Raw genomic sequence first — 21,236 nt, 5'->3', positions numbered from 1 at the left:
ATTCCCCTTCATCAGACTGCATGCTGGAGTAGGCCAAGATCAACTGGCACGCTGCAAAACCCCATATTTGATGGCATTCGGGTGTAAAGTACCAACTTTCAGAGTCACAAAAACTGTCCTCCCTGGATAACCCAGCGTATACCGGCTAATGCGGGGGAAATACGGCAGGTGTGCAGTGAGGGGGCGCTTTGGGGTCAAAAGGCCCCTGAAACCGTACCTTTAGTAGTGCATTTGGGGAAGGGTAAAAAAGGGTGAGTCCTCCCCTGCCATATAAACCTCCCATACAGCCCCTCTTGACATTTTTTTCTGGCTACAGCATTGGAATATGGTAATAGTCATGTAGAGCGTGGTTGTCTTTCCTTCCCTCGACGATATTCTCTTCGGTCTCGATGTTCTATGCTGTTTGACCCGAGGATGATCGATGGCAGTTGTCCCAAATTTTAACACATCACTCTTCAAAAGTCTGGTTCAAAATTGATATTCACTCTTTTTGCCTTTGCCAGGACATCAGTGTATCAGTGGAAGAGGCCAGGGAGCTGGAGCAGAACTCGAGGCAGCAGGCACTTAGTGCATGCTGGCATCAAGGGCGCCTACACAGACTCAGGTCATCGTGCTTCGGTCAGGTGACAAGGAGAACAGAGTGGAGCGAGAAAGGCCTGCGGAACCTCATCGAGCCAAAGGACCTCTCACGAGTACGCGCCATACAGTACGGGCGGAAAAATGAAGGGCCGGCAGCAGAACGCTATGCCGAAGTTATGAAGCGCTGTGGCCACGATGTCTCACTGCGACGATGATGATGATGATGATTCGGGTTTTTATGGCGCACGGACAACTAAGGTCATAGATCACTGCGACACAGCGGTCTCATCGTCCATCCAGGTGCCCGTGGCTAGGTGCCAGTCCTGATAGATTTGTGTACGACTCGGAGGAGCGCACGTATGGCGTCCTGCAAATCAAGTGCCCATATTCCTTGAAAGACACTGATCCAGATATCTCTACACTGCAGCTATCGTGCATGAGTGTTAGTGAGAATGGGGAGCCAAGCCTCAAAAGGAAACACGAGTACTACGCTCAAGTAGTCGGACAAATGGCATTAACAGGATGTCAGTGGGCTGACTTTGTTGTGTTCTCCAAAAACTGGATTGCTATCGAGCGCATCAGGTTCGATGAACATGCATGGAGGGACATGAAGTCAAAACTTGACAAGTTTTATTTCTCCCATATGCTTCCCTACATTGTGAAGAGCCGGCAGCATCTGCCTTGACCGTGTGTTATGTATTCACTAAGATGTATTGTGCTTTTCCCCCCTCTGAACTACAAGTACAGATTCCCTTCCTGATAACCCTTACTGAAAACTGCCTGCCCTGAGAATCTGACTACGGACACACAGCTCCTATAAATAGCAGCATCCAACTTCTCCTGAACCCTTAACGACAACTGCCCGCCCCTGGAATCTTTGACTACGGACTCACAGCTCCCATAAACAGCAGCATTGAACCTCTCCTCCTCGTGGTGGGAGCTGGTCAACGGGCCCTCTTCGTGGGAGGGCCTGGCTAACGGGGCTCTGAATGCTGCATGCAGCTACTCAAGCCATGCAAACTGTACCACAAGAGGCACGTTTTTGTGTCAATGTGTATAGTGTGAAAATCTCACTAAAATTGTGCCATTTATGAAAGAATGTGTTATCTAGACTATCCCACCAAATGCGTTTTCCCTGCTTTCAAACATGCTCTATGAACGCTTCTCCCTGCCTGCTTTTGTGTGCTGTCTGAATGCTGATGTCTTTCTAACACCATGGGCATATTGTCAATTTGTGATTTAATTTTCTCCTGCTTTCCATGCCACTGTGCTACTCTACCACTTCAAAGCATTAATAAAGTCCTCGTGACGTGCTGCACAAACTCTGGATGCCTTCAGCACAGTTCTGTAAACGATTCTGTAGAGCAGTCAACAACAACTTTATTTTTGCAATGTGTTGTAGAAAGAAAAGGATGGCATAGAGTTCCGCAGCTGTGGAGGAGGTTGGATGTGAATGGCGTTTCCCGTGCACTACGCCTTCGGATGTCCTGTAGAGCAGTCAAACATCAGCTCTCTTATTCATTTTGCTGTTTCTTGTGATGCAAATAACATGGAAGGGCATGAAAAATGAAAGTCACTGAAAAGGTTGGCCAGCTGTAGGACTCGAGCCCACATCTTCTGGATTGCCGGTCCAGGGCTCTACCAATATTCCCTTCTGTGTTGTTCCAGCCTCAGAACATCAGTTCTTTCATGGAAGGGCATCATGGATATTCCACATCCTGTTGATTCCAAAGGTGCACCAAATTTTTTTCTTCTGTAACTGCACCACTTCAGTGTTGAATTAAAGGGTTTTGAAAGTTTGTAAGAATAGCTGTCACAGTCCAGATTTGGTTGATGACAGGAGCCAACGAAAGTGGGATTGGCCTGTCGAAGATGTGGTATCCCTTGATGCGCTGTATTCGTCGCTCCACATGTATCCGTAGGGAAGCAATCTCTTGTGTTCGAAGCACTTCTTCCCTTGATAATGTCCCATCTCTCAGAAATGGGGGCATATTCAGAAGTACTCCCTTCTTCTCCAAGAGGTCCGCAATAAGAAAACCCTTGTCCGCCATTACGACATCATTTTCTTCGAAATCTAGCCCCAGGAACCCACTCCGTGAGACGCACTCTCTGTCTGACGTGGATCCCGTGAACAGCTCGGACACAAAGCTGACCAGTCCATTTGGTGACACCCCTATGAGGCCTTTAAATGTGTTTGACGACTTGTAAAACGAGTGCGTGCTTGACTGTAGTGACAGAGATGAAGGCACTTCACAGCGTATTTCGGTCGCATCAAGGATCACCCTTGTTGAAGCATATTTGTGCAGAAACTCAGTCGGCATTGTTGCATCGATGACTTCCCTTGGGGCCCAAAGAGGCAGGGTGCAGAGCTTGGCATACATGAAGTTTATCCATGATGTGCATATCCTGGATACCGTAGATTGCGTGACGCAAAACCTGTGACCTAGGTCAGCCTCAAGCAGACCAAGTCGCAGTCGAACTAAGACCAAGAAGAGTTCATCTTCTACACTAAGTTTTCTTTTCCGGCCTGCAGTAGACTTTGTTGTACTACTGCTGCCCTCAGTGCGCAAAACATTACAACCACGTTCACCTGGGTCCAAGAACTCCATCAAACTCATGAACTGTTCATAGCAGGGCAAACCGGTGTAAAGCATGATATCTTCATCTGAATGCTTGAACTTTTCGAGGGAAAAATTTGATGTCCTTTGTTTTTCTTCGTCAAGCTGGCACGCTAGAGATTCATTTTGTGCCCGCAGTTCGTGAATGGCTGCCCTGGCAGATGTAAGCTGTTCCTCTAAGGCAGCACACTTGCCTCGAAGTTTCAATATTTCTTTATCCTTCCCTACGATGATAGATAGCAGATGCTCCTGCCCCTCTGTGCTTGGGGCATTAAAGGCAAGTTCGATAGAGTTGTCGCCATTCATGTCACTGTCGGTGATGGGTATGTCATATTCCTCGGTCGGAACATCTACGGTTTCGGTTGGCTCTTGTGCTTGACTTGACTGTGCGGCTGGTGATCGTGGTAGCAGTGGTGCAGCACGCTGTTTTGGTGGCTTCCGAAGGCTGCACGGCTTGTTAAACGCAAACACTGATGGCACAGATGTGTCTCTGAGAAGTCTGTGACCACTGGCAACACCAGGAATAAAGTCAGATGTGCAAAAATGTTTTGAGCACACCTTTGTGTACTTGGTCACACGAAAATCAGGGCCTTCATCTCTCTTTATGGCGATGATCCACTTATTGAACTGTGTGCCGTCTTTAGGGAAACGATGAAAAGATACCTGCATTGCAAAGGACACAAAATGTACTCAGTGACGATGATAAGAGGGAATACTTGGACTCCACAATGTAACCTTGGCTATCACGAGATGACTTCTCATCCAATAAAAAGACGACTAACGCTAGGGTCAGTACTAAACACACTCGCGGCTCTGCGGAGCAAAACACTGCCACTGCTGCACGTTTATTATCGGTGCAGCTTTATTCACGTGTCACTACATTCCGTGCATGAATATGGCATAAATTAATAGAACTAACGTATCAAAACTTAACCGCAAACGTTTCTGCCTCTCTGTATTCAGATATAGCACGTATTCATATCGTATAAAGTCACCATTCGTAAAAACGCCAGCCAGTGAGCGGCGACGAAGCGAGTACAATGTTTATTCTAAAAAATGAGGTACATACATTGTTGCCATCGCTGTCTGCGAGTCCACGTTGTTTACACATCGGCACGCAACAGTGTGGAGGCATTTTTGCTGGATTAAGAAGGCTCAGGACGTGCCAGCGAGCGACCCGTCAAGCAGCAGGCAATAGCGCGCACTTGCCTCTCGACAACACGAAGATGGCCGCCCCAGTTGCAACCGCGTCCCCGAGATGGCGCTTCCCATTTTGCATACGGCCTATTGGACGAGCTGTACAAGAGGTGACAGGTCACGATGACCTGAAGAGAAAACTGCGTTCCTTTCAACACGTATTGCAGAATGTGCTGTGCAAAAGCTTAGATATCTTGACTTTGCCATAATCGACAGCAGTAGCCGAACTACGTGACGTTTCTAAGCGCTTCATTTCGAGCTCTAACCGTTTGAGTTCAAGCTGAAACTCCATCTGCCTATGTTCAGCTGCTTTCTGTACTGCGGCCTCGGCTTCTGTTTTTTTTTTTTTTTCGAGAGCTTCGGCCTCCCTCCTTCCCTCGAGAGCCTCGGCCTCTATCTTTTGTTCCTGAATAACATCCCAAGCTTCGCTAAGCTCGTCCTGCTCTACCCCTGAAGCCTGAATGGTGCTATAATCTGAGGTTTCCTCATGGATTTCTGAGCCTCTAGCCCCAGTTCCTCGCAAATTAACAAAAGATCCGCTTTTAGCAGGCATTTTAAATCCATGATGGATGGTTCTAGATCTGTTCTTCAATTAGGCCGAAGTCAGCACGTGCGAATTCGAATCTCTAGCAAATTTCTAACTTGGCGTGGCTCAAAGGAAATTATGCTGCTCACCCAGCCGACATCCGAAGAACAGAACCAAGTCGCCGTAAGCCCCTGCGCAGATTCCATCAGCAAACAACGCTTTCGACGATCCTTGGCCAGTCCTGAACCAAGGCTTGGGAGCAACCAAGCGTCCGAGACGTAGGAGTATCCAAGGGTCCGAGGCCTGAGAGTATCCCACCGCTGCCACCAGTTGTAGTGACCCTCCAGGGCAAGCATGAAGACAAGTGAGACGTTTAATCAAAGCCCTGAGGCAGCAACATCAAGAGCCGGAGCAGAAAGACCCCGCTTGCCAGAAGCCGGTTCCTTTTATCGCCACCAAGTGTTCCACCTTCCTCGTGGCACCCTGACGATACCCATGAGCCTTGCGGTGATGCCCATGTTGACGAAGCTGAGGGCAGAGTCGTTACACCCTGTGATAGCGCCCCTGACTGATGGTACTATTTTCTTAAGCTGCAACAGATGCTTTTTACCCAAATGTGCTTCGTGCCAGTACACAACTATCTCATAGAATGACCCACCTGCGGTGCCATGTATAAAATCTATGCACACTCTTTTTGGTGTCCAAATGCCTTAACAGCTGTTTTTGCATGTCACGAGAACTAGCAAGAAATCCTCAACAAGTCCTTCTTGCAACAAGTCAGTATTTCCTCATTGGAAAAGAGTAGCATCATCATCCTTCTTGCCACTGAACTGTTCGTTTGGGCTCTGACCAACAGGGCAACACTGCTTTGATTGTCGTCGTCGTTCCTCTCACTATAATATATATTGTAGTCCCTCATGGTGGTGTACAAGTACTGCCTTGTATTGAGGTGAACTGAATCCTTAGCAATGTGCCATCCAGCACACCTCAAATACTGAGCTGCATAGAAAGCAGAGTGCTACACGGTCACTTAGTTTCCCTAATATACACAAATACTTCCAAAAAAGACAGTACAACAAGAAAAAAAAAAGACATTCCAGTTAGTGTTTTACAGGGGCCGGCACGTGCTGTCTGTATTGTATCCGTGCTGTTGTATTGCATCCGTGCATCGTTGCAACGTGGTTTTCAGGAAAGGGGGCGCGCTGGCATCACTTCCGAGGAAAGTCAATAATCCAGAAGAACCGGAATGTACAATAAAACACAAAACCAGGTTCACCGGTTGCAAACGGAATGTCGTGTACAAAATTTCTTTAGGTTGCAAGAAATTTTACATTGGGCAAACGCAGAGATGCGTCAACGTCAGGTTGCAGGAGCATGCCAGGGCGAGCCCTCAATATTCATCTTTAAAAGATCACATAAAAGATTGCGAGGATTGCAAAAACAGCCCCCAGATTATCGCGGAATGCAAATTCTTTTTCACGGGCATGGAAGAGGGAAGCTTCTTTATCAGGAGGCTAGGTATATTCGAGAGGAAGGGGATAATTGTGTTAGTATGGCATCCATTGATTCCACCAAGAAAATAGAAGAATTTATCAACGCACGAAACAACAGATAGGCAAGCAGATTTGGAAGAACTTGTTTCTAGTGTATAGCGCTCTCTTTTGGTCGGTTTTTGCGGGGTGAGAGGGGTGTCACTGGTTTGCTCGAAAAATAAACTTCACTTGGTTGCAGTTCAGTGCCGGTCCTTGTCCTTTTATCCTCTGTCCTTGTCCTACGCAGCACTGGGGGGTTTTAATTGTTTTTAATTCATTAATTCTGTATTGCATCTTCCTTGGTTTTTGTCAGTGGGGTGTGGCTAGGATTGTCAATCGGGATATTCCGAAATCTCGGGATCCCGACCAATTTTTGACGTCCCGAAGTCCCAGGATTCCTTCCGGAAAATCCCGGGACTTCGTGAGGGCAAATATGACAGGAAAATCAAGCACCCGTGGGCCATCAGGCACAGACTCACTCCTTATCATATATCATTATCGGAGCAAAAATAAATAAATAAAATGTAACCATTTCGTCGTCACTATTTTACCAATGTAATTACACTGCGAATTTTCGAGTGCTTTCTTTCGCGAAAAGGTAGAATTGACAAAGCACACATGAACTGCGCGCAGCACGCCGATATAGTCACTTGAGGTGAATGGACTTGGAAGTAGAGCCCTGCACGGTAGGGACCAGCGAGGTAGCGGGTTCGGTGCGGTCGATGCATTTTATCAAAGCACTATTAGAAAGTACACTGAGTTGCTCAACATTTTACGCGTCTGTACTGCAATCTGTACTCGAATTATGGCGTAAAACGTCGCTGACAATGGCGGAACAAACGCTCACACCATTAGGGTGCAACAGCGCCTGTGTGTTCTGCTTTGTCCATGTCACGCTTCGTGTCATGCTGCCTTGAGTCAAAAACCAACACGCATCTTTTTGCCCCCTGCGCTGATGTCGTACAAAAAACTATGCACACAGACACATCTAGTGATCAGGCATAGACCAGGTAGACGATCAGTGTACTGCATTCATCGCGCTGCGGGTAGCGCTTCGTGTGCGTGTGAGCTTTTTGAAAAAAAAATATGCGTGCTGCGCTCGGATGCGGGTCTCAATTTGTAACGGGACTCGGGTAGCGTGTCCGGTGCGGATTTGAACCTGCGGGCACGGTTCGGATGCGGGTCAGATAATCCCGACCTGCGCAGGACTATGCTTGGAAGCACCATCTAAACTAGTCACAATCCCGAAATCCCGTCCCGGGATTGACAGCAAAAAATCCCGAAATCCCGGGACAGCAAAAATGGCTCGGGATTGACAACCCCAGGTGTGGCACAGCCCAAAGCCACGTGCACAATAGCAAGCTTGGAAGACAAAGGAGACAGCTTGGAATGTTCCAGTTTGGAATGTTGCAGGCACATCAGCAAGGCAGGTGTCCCCACGCATGACAGAACCGTGTGATTTTGTGGAACATTTCCTTTGATATGTCCTCTCTGTAAAAGCACCTGATTAGTCACAAATATAATAACACTTTAAACCTCCACCACTCAATCTTTTTGCGCCTTCTGCATTTCTTCCCTCCATGCCGGAAAATATGAAATCAGCAAAAATAAGCAATGTCCTCAGTTTTAACACAATTGGCATATGTTTTGTAATTTCGTTGGCCCAGTTAAAAATGCAGCATGAGAGTTCTGTGTAAAAACACCGGAACAAAATAATAGGAATAATTAAGCACAACTAAAGATGATCGGAACAAACATTACACATTTACCGGCTCCGGTGTTGAGATGAAACAGGTGATACAATTAGATAATCCGAACACGCCACACGAATTAGTCGAGCTCGGCACTCGGCAGTATATGGGATATGGGGGTGTAGTACATTACACACCAGATTGCCGGTTTATGCCACTCCATCATTTTTTGCAACACCTGCATAGTAAGTGCGTCGAACGCGAATGGTATGTGTGTATTAGTGTAACAGAGCATGAGACGCACTTACCTGCTTCAGAATTGTACATTCACCTGGTGCTGCTGTTGCCTGGGCTGAGAAAAAGTGAACTTGCATTGTTGCAATCGGCGCAACAGAGCAGCCCATGGAGCAATTTTGTTCAAACACCCTCACCTTTGAACCGAACATGCTACTCGCAGGTGTTACTGAAACGTTCCCTCACATGGTGAACATCGACAGACGTCCAGCGAGGAGATTGACAGAAATATGCAGCAAAGCAAAGCTGTTTCACTTGCTTCACGTCCCTACTACGAATCCATCCTCAAGGCTTAAGCTGCTCAAGCAAACCGCAGTCTCCAAGCGCATGCGCACAAGAAGCGAGCAGACGACAAGGCGGCGGCAAAGAGCGGCACGTGACGTATTGCTGGCGCATGCGCAGCGCAACTTAATTTCATCTCCCGAAGGCCAAGTACCAGGATGCCGCCGCCGCCGAACGATAGTGGGCCCCCTGGGGAGACCATGGAAAAAGAGAACAGCGAAGGGAAAGCGAAAACCTCGAAAAATGAACGGTTTGGCCGCAATTTCGAAGAAACCGAAACGGGAACTAGCCAGGATACCCCAGAGTGTGTAGCACCTTCCGGACCTTCTGCGACACCTTCGACTACTGCACCTTCGTCGTCTGCAGCACCTTTGTCGTCGTCTGCTGCACCTTCCGGACCATTTTTAACTGCTACCCAGAGCGACATAGACGACAAAGATCAAAAGAAATTCGAGAAAAAGCTTCCTAAGCTTCGCAACAGATTCAGGGACTGCGACAAAGGTCTACCGGAGGAACTTTCGGAAGACATAAGAAATATCATTGACGACTACGAGCAGTTCATCAGGGAAAACGAAATCAAACGTCCAATTCTTCAAGATAGACTTCTTCACGCCAACGAAACCATTGATAAACAAGTGCAACTACTTGCAGAAAAAGAAGCCCTCCTGAAGGCCCCACCTCCTATGACATATTCAGAGGCATTAAAGTCCGAAAAAATCCCCAATAGCAAACACACCCTAATGCTTTATAGCAAAAAGGACAAAACCGACGTACAGAAAATGGTAAGGGACAGCTTTCAACCACACCAATTTGGCTTGAACGATGTTGAGCTGAAGACAACCGCGAAAGGAGATGTAATACTCAAGGTTTCCAACAAAGAGCGACTTAGTGATCTCGCTAATGCAATCTCCGACACCCAAAGATTGGCAAGTTGTATTAAGCCAGAGTTGAAATCGCTCAACAAACCGCGAATCAAGATCACGGGCGCCGACCCCGCCATCACAGAAGAAGAACTCATCTCAGAGATAAATGAAAAGAATGACTTATCGCTAGACGATCAAGACATACCTATAAAAACAAGCTTCAGAGTCAAGGAAACCAAGTCTTGGATCCTCGAAACCACGCATAAGATATTTAAACAACTAATCAACAGAAAAACCCTATACATATAGTGGCTCAGAGCCTACATCGAAGAGGCCATCGACCTCAGAAGGTGCTATAACTGCATGTCCTTCGGACACACCAGTAAAGTATGTAAGCACCTCCAGAATAACAATTGCTACAAGTGTGGATCATTTCATGATGCACGAGACTGCAGGGCAAGGCCCGAGTCTCTCTGCTGCTTATGCTGCCGACAATCAAACACTAAGTTCAGGACGCAATTTGATACACACCATGTATTCGCCACTAACGCGTGTCCCTCCTTGAGAAAATGGGAGAACTTCGTTAGATCTCGAACAAGCTATACCGAGTAAACCTACACACCATAGGTGGGGAGTAACGCGTTACAAAGTAGTGCGTTACCCGTAACGCGTTACATTCGAGTAGTGAAATATGGTAACGCATTACATTTGGGAGAAAAGTAATGAGTAACGTAACGTCATTACATTTTTACTAACTAACGCGTAACGGCGTTACGCGTTACTGCGTGAGTTAAGGTTTTCCCACTAGGGGTGGTGGTAGAAGTGATGGAGTGGTGGTCAGGTGCAGCCGCAAGTCCGTCGCGGAGTCGCAAGAAGACAGGCCAGGCCCAGGCGTGGAGACTGTACACGATCTTTATTTCATAACGCTCACAATCCAAAGACCCCCTCAACCAGTATGGCGGTTCCCTATATACATCTTCATCTTACCCACTCTCCCACGGGACACCCAGTCACGTGCAAGGCAAATTCCACGAACTGTCAATTCGTGACACACTCCAGGACGCTTCACAGTACAATACAAATGTATACATATACGTGTGGATGGGCCGGCACACGTGTTGCACGTTTGCCCACGTATGCCACGAGAGTCGTAAATAACGAAAGACGACACGGCTCTCAGGGAACACTGTCCTGTACTCACCACTGTCGTTATTACGAGTCAACCAGTGCCTCGTCTCATTTTCGTGTGAAACCAACGAGGGCTGCGTCTGCGGAGGATTCCCGGAACCCATCGTCGATAACAGACACAGGGGTGGCCGAGGGGACCAGCCACGCAAGCCAGTGGCATTACCCTGTCGGTTTCTTTGACCGCTGCAGCTGCAGCCTACCCGGCAGGGTGTCAGAAACTAACAGCGTGCTTGGGAACATTGCTTCATCGTCTAAACTTGAAAGCTTGAGCGAGGACCGTGCCTGTAGACTCCGGGAAAATCTCCGATTTTTTCTATTCATTTTCAACAATGACAAGAAGGTCACACCGGCACCCGCGAAGAACGCAAAAGGACTATTGACCTACCCTGGTTGAGATGTCACCTTTGTATCCCAAGCAGCAAAATGTACTGGAAGTCGAGTGCAATAGGGGTGGACGGGTAGGTGGAAGGCCTTGAACAGACTCGAGAAACTAAAGAACATTGATAAGACACATACCGTCCACCCCTATTGTACTCGACTTTCAGTACATTGTGCTGCTTGGGATACCACCTCTATTTTTCACTCCCTTTGGTATTTTTCGGACGAATGGGGTAAAAGCGACAGTAAAATATCCTCTACCGTCTGAATAAGTAAAAAGTACCAACGGATTCGCTGTTTGGATTTATACTGTGTGAGATAAAAGGTCACCATCTCTATCACCCTTGATAAGCAGCACACACGTGTCATTAGGAGTCTGCTCAGCAACACAGATGAAAATTTTGAGCGTCAACTACTTCTGCGTTGCAATAAATCATACATGTAAGTTTTGTTCATGCGTGACCCTTGTTTGTGCACAACATTGCGTGTATTGATCCGCGGAACGCACTTGTGTGACTCAACCAAATGGTACATATTATAAGGACAACTGGCGAAGTAATGCAAAAGTAACGGCATTACTTATCAGAAGTAACGGCGTTAGTAACGCGTTACCTACTATCCCAACAGTAACGAATAGCGTAACGCGTTACTTTTTGAAAAAGTAGTGAGTAACGGTAGTGCACTATAAAATAAAAGTAACTTCCCCACCTATGCTACACACCACCCCTTTCCTCTCATCTATTATAACATAACACCCCCCTCCTCCCTTAATCATGGTAAATATCCTTCAAATCAATACAGCAAAATCCAAAACAGCCCATCTTACAGCCATAAATACAGCCCTGGAAAGGAGAATTGACTTTCTACTAATTCAAAAACCATACAAATCAATCATAGAAGATCTAGACTATAACAAATTCACCAGTATCAAAAATCCTAAAAATACCAAAACAGAAATAATAAGCCTTGCAGACTCTTGGGATATAATCCCAGTTTACATATCTACAGAAATCATTGCAATCACCTGCAAAAATAAAAGGGATAACTATCTCATAATAAATGCATACGCACCACCCAATGACAATTTAGAAAACATCCTCTCCGATATAGAAAATATCACTAAAAACTCAACAGCAAACATAATATTATGCGGAGACTTAAACGCCAAATCAGCCCTATGGGGACCAACAAATGATGATAGAGGCAATGCCGTTTTAGAATTCCTAAACAACAATAGTCTCACTACTATTAATGACGCCGACAGTCCCCCTACCTTCCAAACCATCAATGGAAAATCATGGATTGACATCACTGCTACTAAAATTACATACGCTGACAAAATTACTCTGTGAAGTTTTAGACACCCCTTCTAATAGCGACCATAATTACGTTATTATATCCACCAACAAAAACAACAAATTTGAAAAGAAATTCACAAAAAAAAAGCCAAATCGAACTCAACCAAAAAAATAGCCCAGGACAATTGGTTCAAAACCAAACACCCCATAGCAGATCCCATACCCTTCCGGACTTCGCCGCTGACGATGCAGTGCACGTGTGGAAGCGTAAGCAGAACATCCACATGGGCACTCTGTTGCCTCCACTCTCGCAGGGGGACACTGTGCGGTTGCAGCGGTCTGGTTCCTGGGACGTTAAAGCAAGAGTACAGGACCAGTTGGTGCCAAGGTCCTACCGGGTTCTCACCGAAGACGGGAGAGAGGTACGACGGAATCGCCAGCACCTTCTTCGGACTCCGGATGTATTCACCCTTCCTACGGTAGCTCCGGACTACAGCACCGCAAACAAGACCACGGAAGCAGCAACACCTCAAGCCGAGCCAGGTCCCACATCAAAAGGTCCAGCCGAGGACAACAGCCAGGTACCACCAGTGATGGAGCCTCAACTGAGAAGATCATCGAGGCAGCGAAGGCCGCCAGATCGACTAATGTATAGTTAAAGCGTGCCGCTTTTTTTTTTTCTCCTTGTAGAGAGTAATGCTTTATTGTTGATTATGTAATTTGAGTAGTTGCATTTTGATACTGTTTGACTCGTGACTGTTCTTAATACTGTTGTTGATACTGTTTAAATGTTGCTGTGAAAAAAAAAAAAAGAGATGTATCGGGTTCGCCTGATAACCTTGGTAGGCAGCCCCGCCCATTTGTGCTTAAAAGAGCCGAATAAAGACAAGAGCAGTTCTCTTTCTAGTGCTGACACGCTGTCTGTGCAGTCTATCGCGATACAGTCCCGGCCGGGATCGTCCTGCACTGACGTACGGCCGTCTCGGAACCTTTTGCACCACTAAAACGCTTTGCTGCATCTAAGTGTATCGTGGCTATACTGGGCCTGGAGTCTTCTGTAAACCCCGATGATTTCTTTGAAACTGTACGTTTGAAAGACGTTTGTTTAAACCGAACAAGAGGTGCGCAAGAAACATGACAATCGTTCCATACTTCACGGTGTTTTTCGATTGCACGTATAGTATACATACACACACAGGCACTATGTACAATATACAACAACAACAACTTTATTTTCGGCCTTGGAGAGTGGGGAGTTTCATCGCAACAGGCGATACTCTACCCCAGTGCTTGGTGGAATGGGGGGAATAAAATAACGTGCCCCTTTACAATAACGATCGAAGTCCGATGGTGTCCAGAAATGTCAGAAGACCTTTGAGCGCAGAGCGTTGCTGGGCTGGATTGGGCCAGGGACCAAGCAATTTCGGTAGGGAGAAAGGGCGAGAGTCCAGCTGACGAAGAGACTCGGAGAGTGTGGTTCGGGAAGGTTCGTAGTGAGGGCAATGAAGAAGAATGTGCTCCAGATCCTCAAGAGCACCACAGTGGCAGCAGGTGGGAGAATCAATTTGTCTCAAGCGGTAACGCCACTGAGCTGTAAAGGCCACATCGAGGCGCATGCGGTGGATTAATGCAGCATCCTGACGAGATGTGTTTCGTGGCATGCGGAAAGCGAGCGTGGGATCAACTCTGTTCAACATAGAGGGGGAAGAATGTCGGTTGTCCGTTGGCGGGAAGCCAGGGGTGTCACTAGACGTCGCAGAATTGAACGGCGGTCTCCTCTGAGCAGAACAATACGGGTCCGGTTCCGAGACTGAGTGCTGCTTCTGCGGCGCTGTCGGCCTGCTCGTTCCCCACGACACCACAATGGGCTGGAACCCACTGGAGAACTAGCCTGTGGCCTGCGGCGTAGATAGTGTGGTAAGCCATTAACACGTCTGTGACTAGGGGTGCGGACGGGCCTCGTATGCCGGAAGTTTCAATTGCTTGAAGTGCAGATTTGGAGTCTGTAAAGACTGCCCATTCCCGGGGTGGAAAATCAGCGATGTGTTGTAGAAAGAAAAGGATGGCATAGAGTTCCGCAGCTGTGGAGGAGGTTGGATGTGAAAGGCGTCTTCCGTGCACGACGCCTTCGGATGGAATGACGAAGGCTGAGGCGGACTTGTTGTTTCGGGATGCGCCATCAGTATATGCTGCCGTAAACGTAGAAAACTTCTCGTCTACCAGAGCATGAAAATGGACTCGGAGGACTTGAGGGGGGACCTGATCTCTTCTTTGCAGAAGGTTTGGGAGGCGTACAAAAGTGGGCGGTACCGGTAGAGACCAGGGGGCTTCCGGCGGTATAGTGTCCTTAGTTATGAAGCCAGTGAGAGTCTGGCGTGTCCTCTGCGCTACTCGATAGAAGTCGCTTCCAGGGCGGTATCGAATTTTCCTGAGTAGCGGGTGGCGGAGACTATGAGCACGCAAACGGAGGTACTGCCGAGCCGTTTCCCGTTCACGGAGAACTTCAATCGGGAGCTCACCAGCTTCAGCCAGTACTTGTCGTGTTTCAGCCATTCTTGGAACTCCGAGGCATCGACGAAGGCTTCGAGCAAACAGGGACCGAAGCGTATTTAATGAAGTTGTTGATATCCTGTGCAGAATAGGAAGGCTGTAAAGCACAGTTGCCCTTACCAATGCCGCGTGAACCGCGAGCAGGGAACGCTGATCACAGCCCCATCCTGGGCCAGAAAGATGTTGGATTGCGGGGAGCCATCGCTGCACTTTAGTTTCAAGGTGTTTAATGTGCCGAGCCCAGCGCAAGTCCGAGTCGATTACCACGCCAAGGAAGCGGTGAAAGCGTACTGGTTCTAGCTTCTTTAAACCAAGCCAAAGTGGGAAATTGGCCATAGCTTTACGCGTGAAAGGGAGCTCGACACACTTTTCGGGTGAAAGGTCCATCCCGAGGTGCGTCAGGTACGTATGGATGTTGTTTAAAGCGAGCTGCAGGCGGCGCTGGAGAGCCGGGCGTGATTTTCCTACTGTCCAAAGGGCGACGTCATCTGCATACACGGAGAACGACACTTTGCGAGGAATTACTGATTGTAGGCCGGCCATCACCACGTTAAAGAGTGTCGGGCTGAGAATGCTTCCTTGGGGGACTCCTTGGGGAAGAGGATGCTGAGGGCCTTGGGATGTACGGACAGCGGCAGTTCGGTCCGTAAGGAAGTCTTGGAGCCAGATGAAGAGCCGACCGGATACTCCAAACGAGCGCAAGGCATGCAGCACACAAATGTGCGAGACGGTATCATAGGCGCGCATGATGTCAAGGAAGACCGATCGGACGATCCGTCGATGGGCTCGAGCATGTTGAACTGTAGAGACTAGGTCGAGAACTGGATCCATGGAGCTTCGGTGGCGACGAAATCCAGCCATTTCGTGAGGGAACGCACGTCGTTTTTCGAGCCACCAGTCGAGGCGATGCAAAACCATTCTCTCCATCAGTTTCCCCACACAGCTTGTCAGGCTCACCGGGCGAAAGGAGGATAGGGCATTTGGGGGCTTGCCTGGTTTCAGGATGGGAACAACCAAGGCCTCCTTCCATGTATGTGGTAAAGATCCTTGTTGCCAAGACGTATTATAGACATGAAGGAGAGCTTGGAGTGACCGCCCGTCAAGGTTTCGTAGGGCGGCATAGGTGATTTTATCGGGCCCAGGGGACGAGCTGGCGTTCACAAGCTTCAACGCTGCCTTTAGCTCGATTAGTGTGAAGTCGCGGTCCATAACTTCCGGGGGACGGGGCCAGTCGTGGTGAAGTTCAGCCGTCAAACTGTGGACAAAACTGTGGTGTAGGGGCGTGGTCGAGGCAGCCGCCGGAGTCGTTAGTACCACACAGAAGTCCGTCGCAAGCGTGTTTTCGTCTACACGCTGAACGATAGCCAAGGCCGCGAGAGGATTCTTTTGAGGGGGCGCCTCCTTCAGAGATCGGATTGTCCGCCAGATCTTCGTGGCCGGATCGAACGGTGAAAGGTGGTGGCAAAACTTACGCCAACGCTTCCTGTCCTCGTTTTCAAGTTCTCGTGTTACTTTAGCTTTCATCCGGCGGTATTCCACAATGTCCGTAAGTTGCCCTGTCCGACGAGCCGTTCTTTCTGCTCGGCGACGTAATGCTCTAAGGTGATTAATAGCGGGGGTATGGCCGATATGGTCTGTTACCCTTTTAGACATGACCACCGCGTCCTGAATACCGCGGGTAATTGATTGAGAGAGAGCCTCTGGGGAGATACCGGTGTGCACAGATGTTCTGAGGCCCGCACGAAAACGTCTCCAGTTTGTATGTCTCCAGTATGTACAATATATAATTACATAGAGATATATATTGTTAAGTATTCACGTTCGCGCAAACGTTGACGAGTCAAATGGACTTCGATCTTTTGCCATTTTGGCCAAAGGAGCCGACGCCAAACGAGGAATGTGCTGCACAGTCAAGCTTGTTCCATGTTTGGCTACTTTAGCTGGACAAACATGGCCAAGTTTGGGTCAACATTGGGCTACATTTGGCATGTAGCTTGGGTACACATTGAAAGTGCCCAAGGGGACCAAGCGAAAATGGAAAAGTTGCGAACGCAACTAGCAAAACAAGAAAATGATCCTGTTGTCCATGCCGAACAGGAGAGTTCCGATCGTGCGAAGGAGAGGGTTCAGAAAACGCCGCAGAGGAGTCAGGAGACACCTTCGCCACAAGTCAGAAAAGGCTGTGGATTTGTACTACATACGGTAGAAACACACAACATTTGCACAGCACATACATATTTGCCCTTTTTCTTATTCTTTTACTGAATGTATGCATTGTACGGCTCGCATCTCTCATGATCATACTTGTCTCGAGACTTAAACCCTTAAAATTATTTTAGGAAACAATGCATACCTCCATCAAATTTGTCCAGTGACGTGGACAATGGCTCAAACTTTTTTACACAGAAGTTGTTGCCACGACAGATATTTACTTTCTCATGTACAGGTTTTCCCGTCCATTTTAGTCCAAGTCATCTGATTTAATTCACGTGCCATCTGAAATAATCCAGGCGCTATACAACACAATCCAGGTGCCATGGCAGTTTTAAGCACTATAATCTGTATCGTCGCACCACGAACATCATCGCAGAATATTCTAGTGGAAGGAAAAGTGAAAAAAAAAAGTTAAAGGAGTCTTATGTTGAGCATTCACCGTGCGCCTAGGCATTGGAAGTTGGAGCCGGAGTACAGCGAACCACATTGGTGCTGTCGTCTGCAACACAATATCTTCTGACTTAGACACGATATTCCGCGCGGTTAGAATAGCACGAAATGGCGCGACCAACATAGCAGACGATAGCCTTGGTCCCGTCGTCTGCTACGGATTATTTTGTAGCTGAGCTGCATGATATTCCTTGCGGACAGAGGAGTACGCGAATGGACATGGCACACATAACAGACGACACCATTGGTCCTGTCATCTGCTACGGAATATCTTTTGACTGAGCTGCTTGATATTCCGTGCGGTTAGAAGACCGCGAGAAGACATTAAACACATAACAGACAAAGCAGATAGTTCTGCCGTCTACTACGGAATGACTCAGCGGCAGGTTCTTCTGGCATTAGCTACTAAGGTCATAATGAGCCAAATACTACTGGAAGTTTTACCTAGGTAAAATTTGTGTGTTCACTAAAACTGGGCTAAATGCTGGGTTCGTAATTGAAGTCACAGATCCTTCAAAAACCCGGAATCCCTAAAAAGATGTAGACCTTTCAAAGGATAGCAAACTTTCATCACCCAGCAAAAGCGCCTGATGCAGTGGTAGCAAGCTTGTATAGAATAAACCAAAATGACGCTGATGAAGATGCTGATATACTGGGCATAGAATGAGGATGCGAATGATTGAGAGTTGTTCCCCAAAGTGACTGCACTTGGGAGGGTCTTCCTCCCGTAAGAGATATCCGTGTGTTAAGTAGGTGTGTCCCAGGCGGAGCCAAACAGGATAGCACCTCATACAGACGATTAGATGTAGATGGAGGAGGGCTTATCTTAGGTTTTATAGTGTGTAACTTGTTGCTTGTCTGTTGGGACCAAAAGCTCCGCCAGTGTCTGTTGGTGCTGCCTTTTAAGCATAGCCTGAGATCTTGTGATGGAATGTCGAAGGGCGTTATGTCGTTTGCTAGGGCAGGTACTCTGCTAGGCGAGGTACTAAGACGTTACCACGATGCCCCGTATGCAAGCCACCCCGGAGCGACAAAAACGGGGAAAAGAATCAGTGGGGCGTACTTCTGGAGGAGGAGGAGGAGGAGGAGTGTCGTTGGGAGGAACCGAGAGGTCTGCCTGCCTGATTAGGCGGCATGTTTCTCGGGAAGGGAAAGGTGGTGGAGAGGAGGAGAGGAAAGGGTGAAGTGGAAGACCGAGCGGAATCCGCTCGGGGGGAGGATAGCTGCGTCCATGGGCCGACTTCAGGGGAACTGTGCCGGCATACGGTATCCCGGGATGGAATTTCGGGATTGTGACGAGTTCAGATGGTGCTTCCAAGTATAGCCCTGCGCGGGTCAGAATTATCTAACCCGCCATTATCTAACCAAGTCCATTTACCTCAAGTGACTATAACGGCGTGTTGTACGCAGTTCATGTGCGCTTGGTCAATCCAACCATTTCCTGAAGGAAAGCACGCAATGAAACCACACTGGTAAAATAGTGACGGCGAAATACTTACATTTCATTTGTTGTTGTTTTTTCTTTGTTTTTTTTTCTGCTATGACAATGCCACTCCTTTTCAATTCACGTGCATTTCAAAATCGACATCGTAATACGATGTCGAGTTCCTCTACACTTGAAATAACAGGAAATATTACTAAATAATTTCCTCAAACGGTGTAACATTCCACTTGAATGAGGAACGGCAACGAAAAAGACAATGGAAAGAAACGAAACAGTAAACAGTTTACAACACTGTCGCTGCGTGATTATTACATTGTACAATGATTAATACACGGCCTGAGAAAGCACGAGCGTCGAGGTTTGTGTCCCCCAGTTCGGAGAGAACTTTTGTGAAAATACTGGCTGCCAAACTGAAGGTCCGTTCAGCTTCTGCGCTACAACAAACGACAGTCAGCAAATATCTGTACGCACGTGTAGGCAGACTTGTACGTATTTGGAGTATTGTATTTAAAATACTGTATTTTAAATACAATTTGCGGTATTTTGTTACTCTACTCAATACTTTTTGTTTTGTGTATTTGTACTCTATTTAAAACACATTTCATGGTATTTTCTACTCAATACTCTAATTACATATTTTGGATCTCCCTCTCACACTTTCTGTGTCTCGTCTGTCCATTATCTTGCTTGTTCAGTGGAAATTTCCTGAGTCCCTGGGACTTGACTCGGATAGTGACTCTAGGCCCGGACATTGGCCCTTCTTGGAAGTCTCCATTTAGAGATCTTGCCCCGTGTGTACTAATCCTTGGCAAGTTAGGGTTCTATTATGTGTGCCCTGACTCGATAACGCCGAATTCTGACCTCGCCGAGCAGGGACCTGCTAGAAGTTTGCTTTGTTCTGGGTCGCATATATTTAGTGGAGTTATGTGGTATCTCTTTGTCATCGTTTTGGGACTTGTGTTTAGATGACTCCCATCACACAGCGGCGGCTAGCGTAGTGCGCACCGTTTAGGTGATTCATGTGACATAGCGGCGATTGCCGCATTGACAAGTGACCGGTGACTTTTTCCGTTCAAGGATAAATAGTAACTTAATTCTATTTCAAATACTTCAAGAAGTATTTTAATTACTTTAATTTTCGTGTATTTATACTTTATCTTAATTACATTCTAACGTTAGTATTTATTATTTTATCTTAAATACATTTTTCAGTATCTTGTACATGTCTGCGTGTAGGTAGCGGTCGTCTGCCCCTCCAGTCATAAATTTTCCTTACGAAGAAGCGAGTCTGTGCCTGATGGCCCATACGTGCTTGATTTTCCTGTCATATTTGCTCCCGGATATCACGGGATTTTGCGGAAGAAATCTCGGGACTTCGGGTCGTCAAAAATTGACCGGGATCCGGGGATTTCGGGATATCCCGATTGGCAACCCTAGGCACAGCGTAGCCAAGCAATTCCTAACCGACTAGGGGTCTCATTTCACCTCCCAACTGATGGAGATACACCAATTCCTTCGAATAAAGAAATTGCAAATGACAGCGTGGTACCCGCAATGCAGTGGAGCCGTGGAGACTTCATCAGAGTCTCGTGAAAGTGCTGTCACACTTCGTGTCCCATGAATAAGGTTCCCCGTTTTCGGCATTTGCCGAAAAACACCCGCCGAATATTTTTCTAGAAATTCGGAATATTCCGAAAAATCCCTACTTTTACCCTTGCATCTGGTGCTACATGCCGAAAATGCCGGTCCCAATTTAACTTTTTTTTTTTAACTTTGGAGCGTCACATTTTCGTTTTTCCTCATTTGGTTTCCACGTGGAAAGCGGACTATACTGCGCTGAAGAATCACTAGCCTCTGGTGCAACAGAAAACATCTCGTGTAACCCTTTCGTTAGTGATTGATTGATTGATTGATTGATTGATTGATGTGTTTAATGGCACAAAGGCAACAAAGGCCATAGAGCGCCTTTCGTTAGTAGGTCAGAGGATGTTCAAAATGTATGTGAACCCACCAACAAAGGAAAGGGGATTCCAGGCATTCAGGTCGTTCTTCAAGCGAACTGTTCTCCCTCGGTGAGTCCTCCAGGTCATGCCTCGCATTGGTCAACAAGCAGTGGCGACCCCCAAAGTGCA

The 21,236-nt window shown here is 47.3% G+C and overlaps 1 long non-coding RNA gene across 1 annotated transcript in view; it reads left to right on the top strand.

Annotated features, from left to right (window-relative positions):
- LOC135371755 (uncharacterized) overlaps positions 1–13,359 on the top strand; it is a 49,514-nt gene extending 36,155 nt beyond the window's left edge. The window contains exon 2 of the long non-coding RNA XR_010415715.1: positions 12,761–13,359. This is a non-coding gene — a long non-coding RNA (uncharacterized LOC135371755). The remainder of the gene's footprint in view (positions 1–12,760) is intronic.
- The last annotated feature ends 7,877 nt before the right edge of the window (positions 13,360–21,236 follow it).

The sequence above is a fragment of the Ornithodoros turicata genome, unplaced genomic scaffold, assembly GCF_037126465.1.
Source record: "Ornithodoros turicata isolate Travis unplaced genomic scaffold, ASM3712646v1 Chromosome12, whole genome shotgun sequence".
In the NCBI taxonomy this organism is placed as follows: Eukaryota; Metazoa; Arthropoda; class Arachnida; order Ixodida; family Argasidae; genus Ornithodoros; species Ornithodoros turicata.
Note: the sequence above shows the minus strand (reverse complement) of the source record. Positions and strands in the feature narration are given on the sequence as shown.